Genomic DNA, 16,383 nt, shown 5'->3' on the forward strand with positions numbered 1-16,383 from the left:
ATGTCATCCTACTTAAGCTTATATAAGCCATATATTTACATAATAGCTTTTAGCACAAATAATAACATGTGAAGCTGTACAATTTGTCTTTCACTGAACATAGTATTTAGTCAAACTGATTTTAATCCATCCTGAAGCTGAACTAGGTTTAATGTACAAGGATCTTCTAGTGCAAAGTTAGAAAAATCTGAGGGAGGAAAAAAATTAGGAAGAAGGGGGGGTATGGTTGATGAAAAAGGGACAATAAATAATATAAATGCTAATTCCTTTCTGTGGATTTCACCCAATACTTATTAGCAAACCTCTTTCTCTCTCAGTCCCTCTCTAATCTTTGCCTCATATCTAAAAAAATGTCTTGAAGGTAGTAACACAATCATCTGAGGACCAACATGACAGCTCCAATATGCACAGAGTGATAAATGTCAGTCTGGCTTTTATAGCTCTGAGGCTGCACTTATATATGCCTTCTGTGACTTACTATCTTTGCCTCCACAGATGATTCCTTTTTATTGTTAATATGTCAGCATGGGTCTGGTGCTATTCAATATTAATTGCTCTCTAATAGTCTGGAACCCTCCTTCTCTTACCCGTTTTAGTTTGTTCCACTGTTTCTAAGCTTAATTTTAAGGTCACGTCCCTAGTGTTCTGCAACAAAAGCAGCAGACTCCATGTGGAGCAGTATGTGCTTTATCAGATGTAAACACAGGACAAGGAAAGAGGAAAAGATGCAGAGACAGCAAAAGGAGATAGTGGCAACAGTGATGATAAAATATATTATGAGTATGTCAGGTACAGACTGCAAATTCCAACAGGAAAGAAGAAACAATCAGGGCAGGTTTTTATCCTAGTAGTAATTCCTTTTTGCACTCACATGCACCACCAATATATTGTTGGCATGGAGATGCATGTGAGGTGGAGAAATAAAAAGGTACTTGCTCAAAAGTGATAGCAGACAAAATATGCTTGCAGTTGTACCCTTCAAAATATGTGCCAAGAAATCACTCTGAAATTAGAAAGGAAGTGAGAAGACAGCAGAGTTTCCCAGCCTGCCTCTATTAGTTCATCTGGGTAGAGATACACCTACTGTATATTTGATTTGAAGTTTAAAGCAGGGGAGAGGGAAGGAACTGCTTGCTTAGAGGGGGGTAATGCAAGCTGGGGACACAAGGTGAGCAGTCTGAAGAAAAAGGTCTGCCATTTGTATTTTGGAAACATCTAAAGACCAGCAACCAGAGTGGAGACATTGCACCAACATTTCATGAGTCTTGGCACTGCAGATGAATTCCTATTCCAACTACCCAGTAAAAGAGGTCAAATGACATTAGTACATCAGGGCATAACTGATATGTTGAACTGGCAGAAATAATTGCATTCTACTAATGAAGAGGATAGGAGCTGATATCTGTATTTATCAAAGTTGTGATATTCAAGATTTTTTTTTCCAAACAGCTGTTCATCCATAGAGTAGAGAACAATGGGGAAGAATTTATTCATTTTTGACAGTTTTTTGGGGAGCCAGGGATAAGGCTGGACAACAAAAGTGGTACAAAATTATTAGAATTAATTCTAAAGTGCAATAGTATACAGCAGTACGTGACAACACCACTTTGGTGAAAATTGTGCTGCTGATATGTGCAGGAATCTACCAGAAGATGTCAATAGCATCAGTCCAAAGTATAGCTTCTTTCAGTATAACTTGTGAAGCTTGGTGTTGAATCCCAGCCAATGCCAAAGGAAAACAATGTTTTTCTTGAAGCCTCTTATTCTGTACAGAACTTTTAAGCCATAATAGTATGAACTTGGAAGAAGTGTGATTTTAGTTCATTAAGTAACTTCATTTTTATAAATAAAGCATTTTAGCATTCAAGTTTGTCAAGAATACAGAGATGGGTGTGAAAACCTCAGCCTCTTTCTCTCATGTATTTTTTGGTTATGGTTCATTGTTTGTTACCAAAATAGCTGAGTCCCTGTAGTTCTTTTCTACAATGACCCAAATTTATGCATCTTTCCTTCAGAGGGGTTTACTAAGTCAGAATGGTGGCGTGCTGATTTCTTTAGAGTTAAGCGTCAGCATTGTTGGCGGTCCAAGATGAAGGCAATGAAGGAGCCAGTTCTGATTGCAAAGGAGGCTGCAAAACTAAATCTCAGTATGAGTTCATGCTAAAGAGAGATACAGGAACAGGAACTTTTCTGTTTGAAAATGGTCTAATATATACTAAAAGCAATCTAAGAAATCTTACAAATAAGTAATTTTAAAGTTTCAAATGCTCATCACCTCATTGAAGGATGTCTCCAGTGGAGAGGATTTTTTAGGTTTTTTATCATTATTTACTCAATTTTAAATCCCTTTTGAAAAGGGAGAAAAGATAACTGTCTCTTACACTGACTTCCTCATCAGCAATTTCCAGAAAACAAAATATTTTGTTCATTAAAAAAAAAGAATTTTCATACCAATGATTAAAACCCAGATAATTTCATTCCTTAAAAGAATGAATAGCTAAACTAGAGTTCTTAATGGCAGCAGTTCATTATAAGCAAGTTCTAGAATAAATTTTACAAAACCAATTATTTTTTCATCTGTTAGAATGTCAGAGCATTTTACTCTCGGTTTCTGAGAAGTCTGGTAGTACTACTATGTAACCCCCCTCAAAACAGGAGTGATTTTATTTCAAAGGTTGGCATAAATGTCATAATTACATACAGTATTTGTATGAGAAAACAAAGTAGATCAAAGAGGGTGACAGAGAAGAGACAAACAGCCACAGCAACAGAGATTTCATACTTAGAAAAGGAGCCAAAATAAACTATATTTGATCTCTGTTAACACTGTTATAATTTCACCACGAATAATCTCTGGCTCTTGTGTATTACTTCTAATCCTCCTCAGGTACTGGGCTGTCTGTCTAAGCCGCTTCTGTCTGATGCTGTCATCATCCTGTTCTGCTGCTGCAGCACTGAACGTGTTGCAGGCAAATGCACTCTTGAGCTCTCTGAGGATAATTTTAGTCATATCTAAGTTGGCAGGACATGAGTGAACTAGAACAGATGAATAACAAACTGGGAGTGACTGGACATAACTGAATATGGAATTTTCCACATCAGCAAGCAGAGAACAAAAAAAAGTAGCCAAAAGCTGACTATATCCCAAAGTTACAAATACTGACATTTTGAGAAGCGATCTGCACAGGATTGCATCATTATGTTATAATATTTTTCTCCTCAATTTCTGATCAAGCCCATTAGAAGAGGCTTCTTGACTGTTTGGTTGGGTTGGGGTTGTTTTCAATTTATTTATGGAAAGATATTTTTACAGGCTAACCCAGTTAAGCTTGACAGCTTGTTTACAGTAGGACCCAGAAGACACATTATTCTATGCACAACAATATAAATATACATTTGAGATGCACACTTATGCTCATAATATTTGTTAAACTTCTGAAGTGTACAGTTATCAGCTATCCAGAATGATCTAACTCTATTTAAATATCATGAAGGTAGAGAGATTGTTTAGCTTGCTAAGATGAGAATGACTGATTATTATCATAATTAGCATTTAGTGGTTTAGAAAAATTGCATAACAGTTACTTTCTTAAAAGTTGCATAACAATCTGATACAAGAGGTTTAAACTGCATAACAAAGCCAGAACAGTGTTTTATCTCTGTTTGCATATTTCCAATTTGGGCATCCAGACTGCCTCAAACTGAAATTAAGTTATGTAATTGGCCTTTTCCTTAACTGAACCTATATCTACCTTATTGATTAGAGTGGACAAATAGGAATGGATTTAGAGATCAAAACCATTTTTGCTGAGAACCCGAAATTCACTTTGTATTCACTGTGGGAAAGGGGCTTGCACTGGTCCTGGGAGGTACAATACAAGAACTACTCTGCTTTTCTTCCCTCTGGAAGAATCTCATGTGTGTACGCCATAGCTGCTTTTGGATGTGGCTCTAACCACTTGGAAATCTCTCCAAAAGAGCTCCCCTCGGTGTGGCCAAAGGGCTGAAAGAAACCAGGACTCAGAGTAATTAATGCTGTCTTTCAGTAAAATTATACTCTCAAATCCAAAAGGAGTCAATACTGACAAATAAAAGCCCAGCCAGCCTGCTCTCCATCTGGAAGCTCAGGAGAGATCTGAAAGCAGCACTTTGTATTTCCTTATGCCAAATCAAGATCTCCTTTAAAAAAATAAAATCTATAGATATTTTTTAATATTTTGTTTTTAATTACTTTATTTAAAGACTGCAGTGTGTGATCACAGGTGAATTATTAATCTGCTGCCCCACTGAGGGTATTAATACTGTGAAGCACTAAGACACTCAGTAGCAGCTGCAAAATACATTGCTCCTCAGCCTTGTTTGCTACTGCCTTAGAGTACAGCAGTCAAGAAAATATCTCAAAGTTTGTTCTGTAATTAAAAAAGGATTGTCCACTGCCAGAACACAAAGCTATGCTGGAAGTTCATTTTTCTCCATCTGTGCAGCATGAAACTTTAATTGTGAAACAGCTTTAAAAAGTCCTATGGCATAACCTGAAAGGAAATGAGCTAAAGTGTGGGATGGAGAGCATTTACACATAACTTTAGAATCTGCCCCTAGCCTCCAAGAATCATGGCTGAGTTAGAGACGATAGGTTAGAACAAGCTGCTGCTCCATCCTCCTTATATTTCCTAATCAGTTCACGCTTCTTTTCAGAAGCATACTCCTCTTTCCAAACCATTGGATAGTGCTTATGCTATTCCTATTGCTGCTTAGTTCCCTTTATCCTCAGGAATGACTGATGTTTGATACAATGAAGCAGAAGAATTTGTTTTGGGGGTCAAGTCTCAGTGCACAACTACTCCACCTATTTTATCACAGTTTGAGGTCCTCTCTTTTGTGCACACTTTCTACCAATATTTACTGATTAATGCATCCTGGCAAAAACATATCAAAGAGTAGACTTGCATGGTACTTACCTGAATATTCATGGAAGATGAATTTGAGGGTAGCACAGCTTTGACATTCAGAACTTTACATACTCATTCTGTCAGGGAAAAAATATTATGTTGTGTCACAATGAATTCAGGCTTCGATTAAAAAGCCACCCAGTACTCGGGTGCTTAACCAGCTGGCTTGGTGCGTACAGGGAATATCTCTAGGTCCTCCTGAGCTGCACACTCCTGTGGAGGCACTCCAGAGGGCTCCCACATCTCCACAAGATCCTGGCACTCCACATCTCCACAAGGTCCTGGATCTCCGTACACACACACTTGTCAGCACCCACAACTAATTGCAGAGTGTCTTGTGCCATGTTGAGACTCTTTCTACTTAGGAATGGATAGCAGGGTTTGAGTTCCACATTGCCACAGCCCACCGGGTTTCTGTCCTAAAACAGTGCCTATTCAGAGAGCGCTCAGCTGTCTCTGCAAAGCACTGAGCTGTGTAGTAGGCACGAACTGCAAGCCACCAGATTTGCACAGGATATTGCATATGATTTTTCTAGCCACAAGTTTGGTTGTCTCTAAACAATCAGCACCAAAAGCATCCCTGGTTATCTTGTATTACGAGAACATTCTTGGTGATGAGTTCATAGTGTTTAAAAGTTCATTGGAAAATTCACTGAATAATTAAGGAAATAGTGATCTCTTTGTGGCTATTTCATGAGCAGAAAGAAAGGTTAAATCATGGGATAAATTATTCATTGTGAGTTATTCACTCAGCTTTAATAGTTTGTAATTCCGTAAAGAGCTTTGCTTAAGAAATGCACTATATAAATCAATCAATAGCCCTAATAATATGCAAGAAGGATTTTCCCTTTTGTGATCTGCTTTTCAATAAATTGTACCCCCTTGACACTGCAACTACCATCATATGACCATTCTTCTCGCCTCCACTGCCTCAGCCCGTCTATCACTGGGCCACAGCTGTGACGTTTAGACACGCAGCCTCCTTCCCCTTCTTACCACCTTAACTCTTTTCACTTAAGGGTCCATCAGTGCTTTCATGTCCTTTAAGCTTCTCCTTTATATAATTATTTTGTTAAGAACTCAAGCAAACACAGTTGCACATACACTCACACCTAGGTGTTTTGTTACAACAGTTAGTTACTTCACCAGTGCATTGGAAACAGCATCATGGCACAGGCTTCATGCTCTAAAATCAGCTACCTTCTCTGCAGCCATATGGTAGAGGTGTTGAAAGACCCTGCATCTAAAGCCCCTCCAAATTCTTACATCATGCCCGCAGTGCCTTAGGGATTGAGGGTTGGAGGAGACACAGCTAGGTCTGAGTAAAGCTGCAGCAACACATGCTTCAGGGAACGGCATCTGCTTGAGAAAATGCCTGGGTGCTCTGTTGGCTTGTGCTGCCCACGTTGGAGTATTTGCTGTCACAGCCTTATTCACCCTCAGTAGGATCCACCCAGTCAAGATTAAAGGGAGTGTGAATATGTATACACACACCAAATCACTGCGCAGCCATACCCTTAGGCACAAACAGTTTTACTGCTCTGGGCAGCCTATTTACTTCCTCTCTCCCGTGCTCCAGCCCTTGCTAATTCAGAGGAGCCGGACACTACAGCTCCTGAAACGAACATCAAAACTCCCATTAAGTGGCATGGGCAGAAGTCCAGCCCTTCTAACTTTCTATTAGAGTCAGATACAGATCCTTTATATTATTCACCTCCTTTTTCCTCCCAGTGCAATCCTCATAGCAACTTCCAGATGCCACCTTCATGGCAGCCAGTACATCCCTTCTTCCATACAGAGGTCATCCAACTCAGCAGGACTGAGAAATGTACAGCCTCTGAGGCTGAGGTGTTTGTTGATGGCAAAATTGCTGGAAAGCAAAGTTAACAATACTTTTGTGTCCTCTTGTCACCTCCTTTCATATGTCCTTTTGGTCTAACTGGTGCCACTTGACACTCTATGTCATCCTAAATTTGGCTACATGGGAATGTTTTTTCCCTCTCCTGGTGAGGAAACTCAGTAATGAGGCCCTGGAACAGGTTGCCCAGAGAAGTTGTGGATGTCCCACCCCTGGAAGTCCCCAAGGCCAGGTTGGATGGGGTCATGAGCCACCTGGTCTACTGGGTGGCATTCCTGCCTCTGCCAGAAAAGGGGGGAACTGGATGATCTTTAACGTAGCGTCCAACCCAAGCCTTTCTATGTTTCTATGATTAATAGGCATATATTAATATACTATGTTTTCCCAGTTAATTCTTTTTCTCTTACCTGCCTAAAATAAAATTTACATTTTATGACTGGAATCAAACCACTAATGTTTCAATAAAATCCCTCAGAAATTATGACTACTGACATAATTTAGATTTTTTTAGGGTATAATTGCATATATTGAATCCAATGATTAGTTGTACTGAAAATATCAGATATTTATTGATTATTGAAATATTTATTTGACTATTGGTAACCCGAAAGATTCCTTTTGGGGCACACTTCAACTCTTCTATTACTGATTCCAAACATACTAAGAAAGTGCAAAGACAATTGACATGTGTATAGCTGACTCATTCTCTCTATGTCACTATTTCAGTTTGAACTCATTTTTCTTTACTCTGTATATTTGACCTGCACCAAGTAACTCAGATGAGAACCTTTAAAAGTTTCCTGTGGTTCCCCTAACAAATCTCCTGCACAGTTAAACACATCTTGGTTTTTCCAAGCCTTTTGGCTACTTATAATTTTTTGTTGACTAAGCATCTCAAACTGTATGATTTTCAGTGGTTTGTACTCTCATTTTCTGAGCAACCAGTTTGAAGCTTCTCAGTTCAATTTTTGGGAGGACAGAGTAGCCTCCCTTCATACTGCACAATGTTCAAGCTCTGAGTAAAACATAGATGTTGGACTCCCAAATTGTTGGAAGAGTGATTGAAGTAGCACAGAAGAAGTAAAGAGTTAGATTCATTTCTTGACCTAGGGGGATACAAGAAAATTTAAAGAAAATGGTCAAATAATTAACACTGTTTATCCCACACAATAAATGAGGATGGTAATCCATGGAAAAAAACAGGTTACAGATCATATTACTAAAGACTGTACCATAAGGTGTCTGCACCAGAGGGACAGATAGATTGCATATGTATAAGTAACGTTAACTGTGTTTCCCTTTGAAGTTTTTCATTCCCGATGCCATTCTTTGTCTGTAAAACTTGCATGTTAATACTAGTATGGTCTATTATTTATTTGATTATTTCTTTATTTTAAGGTAGATCCTTGTGTTCAGTCCTCTAACAAAGAAATAAATAAAATTACTCATTTTTGCTCTATCTTAGCAACCTATGAAACAGGCAAGTAGAAAAGATAATGGGTTCTTTTTAAAGTATATACAGAAAGATTAGTCAGGGAGGTAGACGTATTGCTAGTGAGGGAACAAATCTGACCCCAGAGAGTCTGAGTTTAACCTTTTAAGCACTCCTCCTACTGATATTTGTGAACACTACCATGAAGAGCGTTTTGCTGCATATTTGTACCATTCCTGTATTATATATAGTTTTAATACCCCACAAAATAGGAGTGCTGAACCATGTCTCATATTTTATTGTGCTACTAAACCATTATGAATTAAGTATGACAGATGCCCTCCTTTTCTAACTACAGAAGTTTTTTTCCCAGCTCAATCACAGAGCATTTCCATTAAAAGCTCAAGACCCCATCTCTAACCCTGGCAATACCTTCTCCACATGATTAATTATTTTACACATTGTGTAGTCCATTAGGGAAGTGTCTGATGGCCTCAGGACATGGATATCTGGCCTTTATATGCATTATTTTGCCAAACTCTTTTTCTTCTCTATCCTTTTGTAGTGAAATAGAAAACAGCATATTACTTTGGTTTTTCATTGCCATGTTTGTTTCATCCATTTATAATTAATATTTTTCATAAAAGGCATTAACTTGCACTTTCAATAATGTTTTTTTTTGTAAAGATTCAAATACCTTATCCAAAGATAAATCTTACCAAATATCAGGTAGTTCCAGAAATATATGTAAGATCAATGAAGTCTGTAGAAATATGTGTATCTCTTATTAGAAGATTGGATCAAATATTAGTTTCACAATGATAGTGTTAACTAGGAAAAAAGGTGTAGATATTGAGATCAATAGCAGCATAATGGAGAACAGTGCTGTGCTCCCACTTTGTCCTGCTGATGTTCAATGGTGCGTTGTCTTCAGTTTGGGGAGTTCTTGTGGGAAAAAAAGGATGTAACTGAACTTTGTGTGCTGTGGTAATAATAAACTCTGCCCTGCAAAATACTTTCTTGCCTTCTTGTATTTCAGATACAAAATAATAATCTTTTAGTTAAGGGAAGCACGGGGAGATTTCTAAGATATTTCTTATATTGTTCAGTATGCTGCCACATACCAAACTGGAGAAAACAAATATAATCCTGGCTGTTGTGGAAAACCCTGCCAGAACTCCCTGTATTTTCAAAACAATCCAGACTGCACTAAAGACACTGGCGTGAAGACAGAAATGTCACAAAATCTTATTTAACTGGTTTTCACTCATTAAGAGAGACCATACCTTTCTTTTCTCCAACATGCTGGAAATCAGACCACTGTTTAAATCAGTTGGGCTTGTTGATGATACCAGAGAGCACTAAAATATATCTTATCTATTGATTTATGAGAGATTTGGTGTTATGATTTTGGCATTGGGTTTTTCCATCTGTTGTAAAGCACCTCATTTATCTGAATAATTGCAACAGACAGTGAATATAGAAAATATATAATGAAAGCTTCTATGTTGATCTTGACTTAATTATCCATACCACTCCCCCCCCAAAAAAAAAAAAAAAAATTTAAACCTGGAAGCTTCAGATAAAGTAAGATTTGTTTTGTGACCTTTATATCAAATTACACTTGTCAGATGTCATGGTTATAAAACTTCAGAACTCAGGATATTTTAATTTCCATTGTAGTTAGTAAGAGCTGAGGCAATACACCACACAAGACGACTGAATATGAAAATGTTGGTCTTTCCCCATATGAAGCTGTGGTGAGTATACACCTCATTCTGGGCACCTATCTAGGTGCCTAAATTTGGGTGGAATGAACACAGCTTTCAACCACATTACTGATTTTTCTTAGCATTATGTTCTACAACTTGATTTGACTAAATTCCTTTTTGCAGGAGAGATGAAAAACATGCCCACTGGAAAAAAACTGTAGGCCAGATTTAAAACTCCCCACATAAGTTCTTCTCAGTCTTGCCCCTGCAAAACACTTTAAATGAAATTCTTGTGCTGTACTAAGTCAAGAGCACATCTGACCAAAAATAACAAAATTAAAAAAAAAGATCAAATTCAGTCACAAATCTTCATCCTCTGACATTCTAAATTACTCTCTATGGTCAGGTTCTTAATGTTTTGACCAGTTTGTCTCTAAAGGGAGATTTATCTAAGTCTATCAAGTATCAAGTAAACTTCAACCTCTGAGTGAGTCACGTTGCTTAGTGAAGAGGTGGCAAGAAATACATGCCTTCAGACTGAGATTCATCTGGCTTATTCCTGAGATCTCTGTTAGGACGAGAAAAATCATAATCTGTAAGTGACAGTGTCTCTTCATTGGTTGCTCTGGGAACTTAACAGCTACTTTAAATGTAAATGTAATAGTCATCTACATTTGGTCGGTTACAACACACAAGTAGGCAATTCTCTTCTGAATTATGGATGCATCTACAAAATAACTCAATTTTGGGATTTCTTGAATCAAAACTTGAGTTTTCTGAGTTTATATCTACTAGAGAAAATTGGAAATGAAAAAAAAATGTTCCAAAGGCAAGTCTGATGTTCATTCCACCAAACTGGAATGAAAAGGTAAAGCACTGGCTTTCCTTATAGAAATAAAGTTCTTTAATAATGACATGTGGCCCATCACACTTTTTCCTCTAAACAATTTTCAATTTTATTATAATATTTTAAATTTCTTAATAGAACATAAAATTAAAACTTCTGCCTTCAAAATCAAACAAAGAAGTTGAAATAACTCTTTACACCTTGATTCAGAAATCTTACGGTATACATCTAACTTAGGACAGATGCATCACATCCTCAGCACACTGAGCCCTCTCCATGAGGTACAGGGTACAAGTTCCCATTCAGATGTGTGAAACAGAGCCAGCTCCCCATGGTTATGTCTATAGTTCCTGTCCCAGAGCATGCTCTGGAGTTTGACCCTGCCAGATATCTCTGGACTGCTCATGGCAGGACAGGCAGCATGGCAATCTTTCCCAGCCTGTCCTTGTGCCCTGCCAGTCATGTAGGCAAGGGCTTTGAGTATCAGAGCCACTCACTGAAAGCATTAGTGGTAGATGTTGGTGGCTCAAAGTGGGGAGTATTTGAAGCTCCCGTGACAGGGATGTAGAAAAAGGCAATAACCACAGGCCATTCTGCTTACTCTCACAATTGTCCTCTCTAATTTTCTTTTAGGAGAAGATTCCCTTTGCTTCCTACTCTCTATCCTTTCTTGCTTTCTCTTCCACTCTTTTTATTGCTGCCCTCTCCATCACAGTACATCAATGCCACAGAAAGCTTCTGAATTGCATGCAAATCAGGACACAGAATTTGCACTTAGCTGAGTAAAAGCAGTAGATGCAATCCAAGTGTCTTTCTTGCTTAGGTAAGTTGTTGTTCCCCAGATACAGTGTGTTCTGGGAAGGCAACACCATGCCAGCTTGTAAAAAAAAACCAAACAAAAAACAACTTAAACGGGAAAAGGCTTTCCTTTTTCCTGAAGGCCATGTTTTTACAGTCTGTAGTCACCACTGACTGTAGCACAGGCTGTGTGCACCACACCTCAGAAAACTGAACCAGTACAGTTATAGTTTCCATTCTGGAGCCAGACAAGAAGCTAAATGTGTTCCTGACCAGCTCAGAGACACTGCTGTGTCTTTATTCTAGCATTTGATATTACATCTGGAACTGTTAAATAATACATTTTAAAGATATATTTAGTCTTATTTATAGCAGATGTGGCATTGCAAATGATCTGCCATTCCACCCTACCTTCCCTTCATTCTCTGAACACCTACAATAAATTTTCATTTTAAAAAGATTTTCACTTTCATTTGAGTTTTCAGATATCTGCTCAGTGTTGTTTCTTTTTCCTTTCTATTTCCTTTTCTGTCACAACCAGGTGTATAAGCAATTAGCTTATACAAATTTCAGTGGGATTTTTTTTTTTTTTTAAGATCATAGACCTATAGGGAATATGTAGCTTTAAAATGTATCACAGATTTACACTGAAAGATGCTCCATAAAAGAATGGCACTACAAGTTACATCAAACAAGCAAACATTTGTTATGGGGACAGTAAAATTTACTTTTCACAAAAGGAGCCTACAGTAATAATGCATTCAATTCTATTTCCCAGAATGCTTCTTAAGTATGTTAATAAAGTCTTTATTGTGTCTGCTTATAAAAGTCGCCACCATTTCCCATTAGAAAGTCTCTGTTTATTCATCAAACATTTACTGACAGTGACTGCTGGGAGCAGGCTCAGATTTCCACTCCATTACACGTTTGTGGCATAAAACACATTAATTATAGATATATTACAATATTCAACTCATTGAGGAAAAATTAGATGATCAAGGCTCATTTTCCTTGACAATAAGCAAGTTAATGAAAATACTAATTACCTGATGATGAAGTGGAGCCTTCAGGATTGAACGCTTAGCATCTGTAGAAGAGCTCTGTGAATCTAGCACAGAATATTAAAGCCAGAAGCACTGGAAGTCTAAAGGGTGGTTCATGAGGTCATCATATGCCCTTTAATCACAGGACAGAGAGTAGTTAGTTCATAATATAAACTTTTATATGCAGCTTTGAAGGATGTCATGAAAAGCCACACCAGCACAGTGTTCATTTAAAACTAATTATTTTAGTAAACTGATAGGTTTTGAATTAGTAGATACATTGTCTAGCTCAACTATTTTAAATTAACTGTGGAACCTAGCAATGATGAATTTCAGTACACAGAGGTATGAGAATGTTGGAACGGAAAAGAATAAGACACAGCCACATGACTTCATTTTCTCTGGTTTCAGAAAAAAGTCATAATCAAATTTAATGGCATATGAAGTTAAACCATTTCAAATCCAGGAAATTTCTTGTTACTTATTTGTCTTTATTGCAACCACTTCTGCTTTTGTGCTTGTATAATTCTTTTTACCACTTCCACATTACACTGTAAATTGGAATCCCTAAACTGACAATGTCATTCTTGGTTTGTTTCCAAGATCAATTTTACTTCTCATCTGCTTTTGAAATTTTACCAATACAACTGTGTAATTCTTGGGGCTAGGAGGTTCCCTTCACTCTGGACTGTTTACACTGTCTGTTAAAGACAGAATTATCATTTAGGTTTATTCAATTTAGTTCATTTTTTTCCTCAATTACTGCGTTTGACAACAACTTTTTAGCAAGTACAGATTGCTAAATGGGATTCATAGTCAATAATAACAAAATATTCCCAAAATATTGTTTCTTTCTGAAGATAGTAATTTTCATGTTTTGTTAACAAATTACCTTCTTAAATTTTCTGCAATCATCAGCACAGTATCACCTGATAAAATAATATTGTTAGCTTCTAACTGCCCTAAAGCCCTGTTGTATGTCATGGAAATATTTTCAATGTGATTTATTCTAATGACACCTGTAATTGTAATATATTGTTTTTCTTATGAAAACATAAAGCTCTGTAAAGCTCACAACCTTCCTCCTGGGAGCAGGATATTGGGGTGTTTGCAGAGTGCCAATACCCATAGAATCACAGAATCAAAGAATCATAGAATCATAGAATCATAGAATGGCCTGGGTTGGAAGAACTGAAAAGTCATCTAGTTCCAACTCTACCGCCATGTGCAGGGACACCTCCCACTAGACCAAGGTGCTCAGAGTCCCATCCAACCTGGCCTTGAAAACTTCCAGGGACAAGATACCCACAGCTTCTCTGGGCACCCCCACAATAAAGAATTTCTTTCAAATATCCAATTAAAACTTACCCTCTTTTTTTAGTTTGAATTCATTTCCTCTTGTCCTGTCACTACATGCTCTTACAAAAAAGTCCCTCTCCATCTTTCCTGTTGGTTCCCTTCAGGTACTGGAAGGCCACAATTAGGTCTCCCTGAAGCCTTTTCCAGGCTGTAAAAACCAAAGTTGTTCCCACCCTCTATTCAACTTGGTGGCCATATTGGTAAAGGGCTCCCCACTGTAGAGAAAGGCTTCATGGAAATACCATGCAGGTCTTGAGTTCGGTTTTCGTCTCCAAGCACCTTACTTATAGGTTTGAAACATGCAGTTTATGTCCTTGGTGTAGACCATTACTCCTGCTTTGTAACTAGATGTTATCTGTAGTACCATATAAAAGCAGCCATCCAATATCACTTCCTGTTTAACAGGAACATCTCTATGTGACAATAATCCAACATCTTTCCAAGGCATTTCAAACAAAAGTCAGTTCTGAAATAATTTTGAATAAATTTATTTAAAATGTTTCATCCCTCCTTTTCCATGTAATAGCTTTTTGTATGACTTCCTGAGAAATCCCTGGCAATAGACTTCTGCTGAAATTAATAGAATGAGCTTTTAACTTGGCAAAACACAAGACAAGTCTGTTAGCTGGTGTAGAAGACCTGTGGGGTATACTTGTTTTCTGTATGGTGGAGAGTGCCAATGTAAGAACTTAGACTGAAAAATCTAAAACTGTACTTCTTATAACAATACCCCACAGGTACACCAGTTTCTTTTATACCAGTTTTTTTTCTTTGGACAGTTCATGGTTTTACAATTCTGCAGGTCTATTAGGAACATTTACAGTGTCTGCTTTACTTCAGACAAAATACCCTCCTATTTTGCCTCTGACAGTTGTCAGAAGGGGCTGCTCAGGAGAAAATAAGCAAGAATGCACTTCCATGAGCTTCCACACTCAGCTTTCAGAAATGTACAGGGTGAATGCTGTTAATTATCTGGCACTTCTCCACACAGTTTATTATTTGTTTACTGTAACTTAGACATGCAATGAAAATGGAAAATAAGTCTATCATCTAATCTACTTTTGCAGTCTAAAATTTATCATTCTTACACTATTCAAAATAGTTTAATAGCAAACCTACTGGTTGAAATCAGAAACATGGTATAAGATTAGCATTGCAGTTATAACTTCAAGCAATTTTGCTACTTATCCAGTCCACAGGAAGAAAGATGTGCCTAAAAGCCTGTACATGTACAGGTTGTTAAATGAGAAATGCCATGGAGAAGGTGGTAACCTTATCTTTTATATTAAGTGCGTATGTTCAGACTGGAAGGGATACACACATCCATTTGGCATTCATAATCCTGAAGCCAGCTGTGAGTATAATATTCCTTGTTAGCGTTTTTATTCTGACAAAAACAGGAGAGATGTTGACTCTTTTTTTTGTGTAAAAGGTAATGCTCATTTGAGAAACAGGATATGAGGATTCCAGGCCTTTCCTATGGGATTTAAATCCCATAAACATATGAGGAGAGGCATTTGTCAGGTAGTACAGGCAAAACAGAGGAAAATATGAAATTTGTTAGGATTCAGACATGAGATAGATGCGCTGTACTGTGTTATCAAGCCTTGAGCGGTTCTTACCACTTCCTCTGCAAGAATGTAGACAACGTATGCTACACATACGTTGCTTAGTATAGCCACTCCCAGGAATCATCCTGCCCTACAGGCTATGTGCTATAGAATGGCTTGCATTTGTTCTAAGGAATAACTCCCTTAAGGCCAACTGGCCACCTTCACAGTGCACAACATTTGGTCCTGGCTCCATGCCTTGAGACCCTTGGCCAGGTCTTGATGCCGTGATGCCAGCGGCTGACTCAGGGGCCGGGCACCGGGTAATAGCCCTGCGTGCCACAGTAACAGAGGACAGGTGTCGAGGGAGAGCGGGAGGCTAAGCGAGGTCCAGGCGAGGCTCGCTTTAGCCACCGATGGAGAAGGCCCAAGGAGAGACGAAGCAACGAGGGACCTTTCTCGGGGGGACAGGAATGGGTTTATTGGAGACAAAAAAAAAGGGACCCATAAGAGCAAAGCAAAGTCTCTCTGACAAGTGCTTTTCTACCCCACTGCTCAGGGTGGAGCAACCATAGAACATCCAACAACAGAACAGACAAGGGGTGTTACATAGGTGGGGATTCATACAACTTAACAAATGGGGAGAGAGGTAGGCGGAGAGGGTGAGCATGGGCCAGTGGCAGAGTGATGGGGGAACCAAGGCAGGGGAGAGCGGTGGCCACTGTGGACGTGCAGGGTGCCATGTCTTTCCTGCCTTGGCCAACGAACTTTCTTGCCAGACAGCCTGAGGGTGTCTATGTTGTGGTGGGCAGCTATCTTAGGGTTCCTGGGCCTC

General features: G+C 38.4%; 2 long non-coding RNA genes across 2 annotated transcripts in view; one reads left to right on the plus strand and one right to left on the minus strand.

The window, feature by feature from the left end:
* LOC109146034 overlaps window positions 1–5,029 on the minus strand; it is a 78,425-nt gene extending 73,396 nt beyond the window's left edge. The window contains exon 1 of the long non-coding RNA XR_002047795.3: window positions 4,959–5,029. This is a non-coding gene — a long non-coding RNA (uncharacterized LOC109146034). The remainder of the gene's footprint in view (window positions 1–4,958) is intronic.
* The window catches only part of LOC120410047, a 180,081-nt gene that overhangs the window by 121,609 nt on the left and 42,089 nt on the right, over window positions 1–16,383 (plus strand). The window lies entirely within an intron of this gene.

The sequence above is a fragment of the Corvus cornix genome, chromosome 1 (genome assembly GCF_000738735.6).
Source record: "Corvus cornix cornix isolate S_Up_H32 chromosome 1, ASM73873v5, whole genome shotgun sequence".
In the NCBI taxonomy this organism is placed as follows: domain Eukaryota; kingdom Metazoa; phylum Chordata; class Aves; order Passeriformes; family Corvidae; genus Corvus; species Corvus cornix.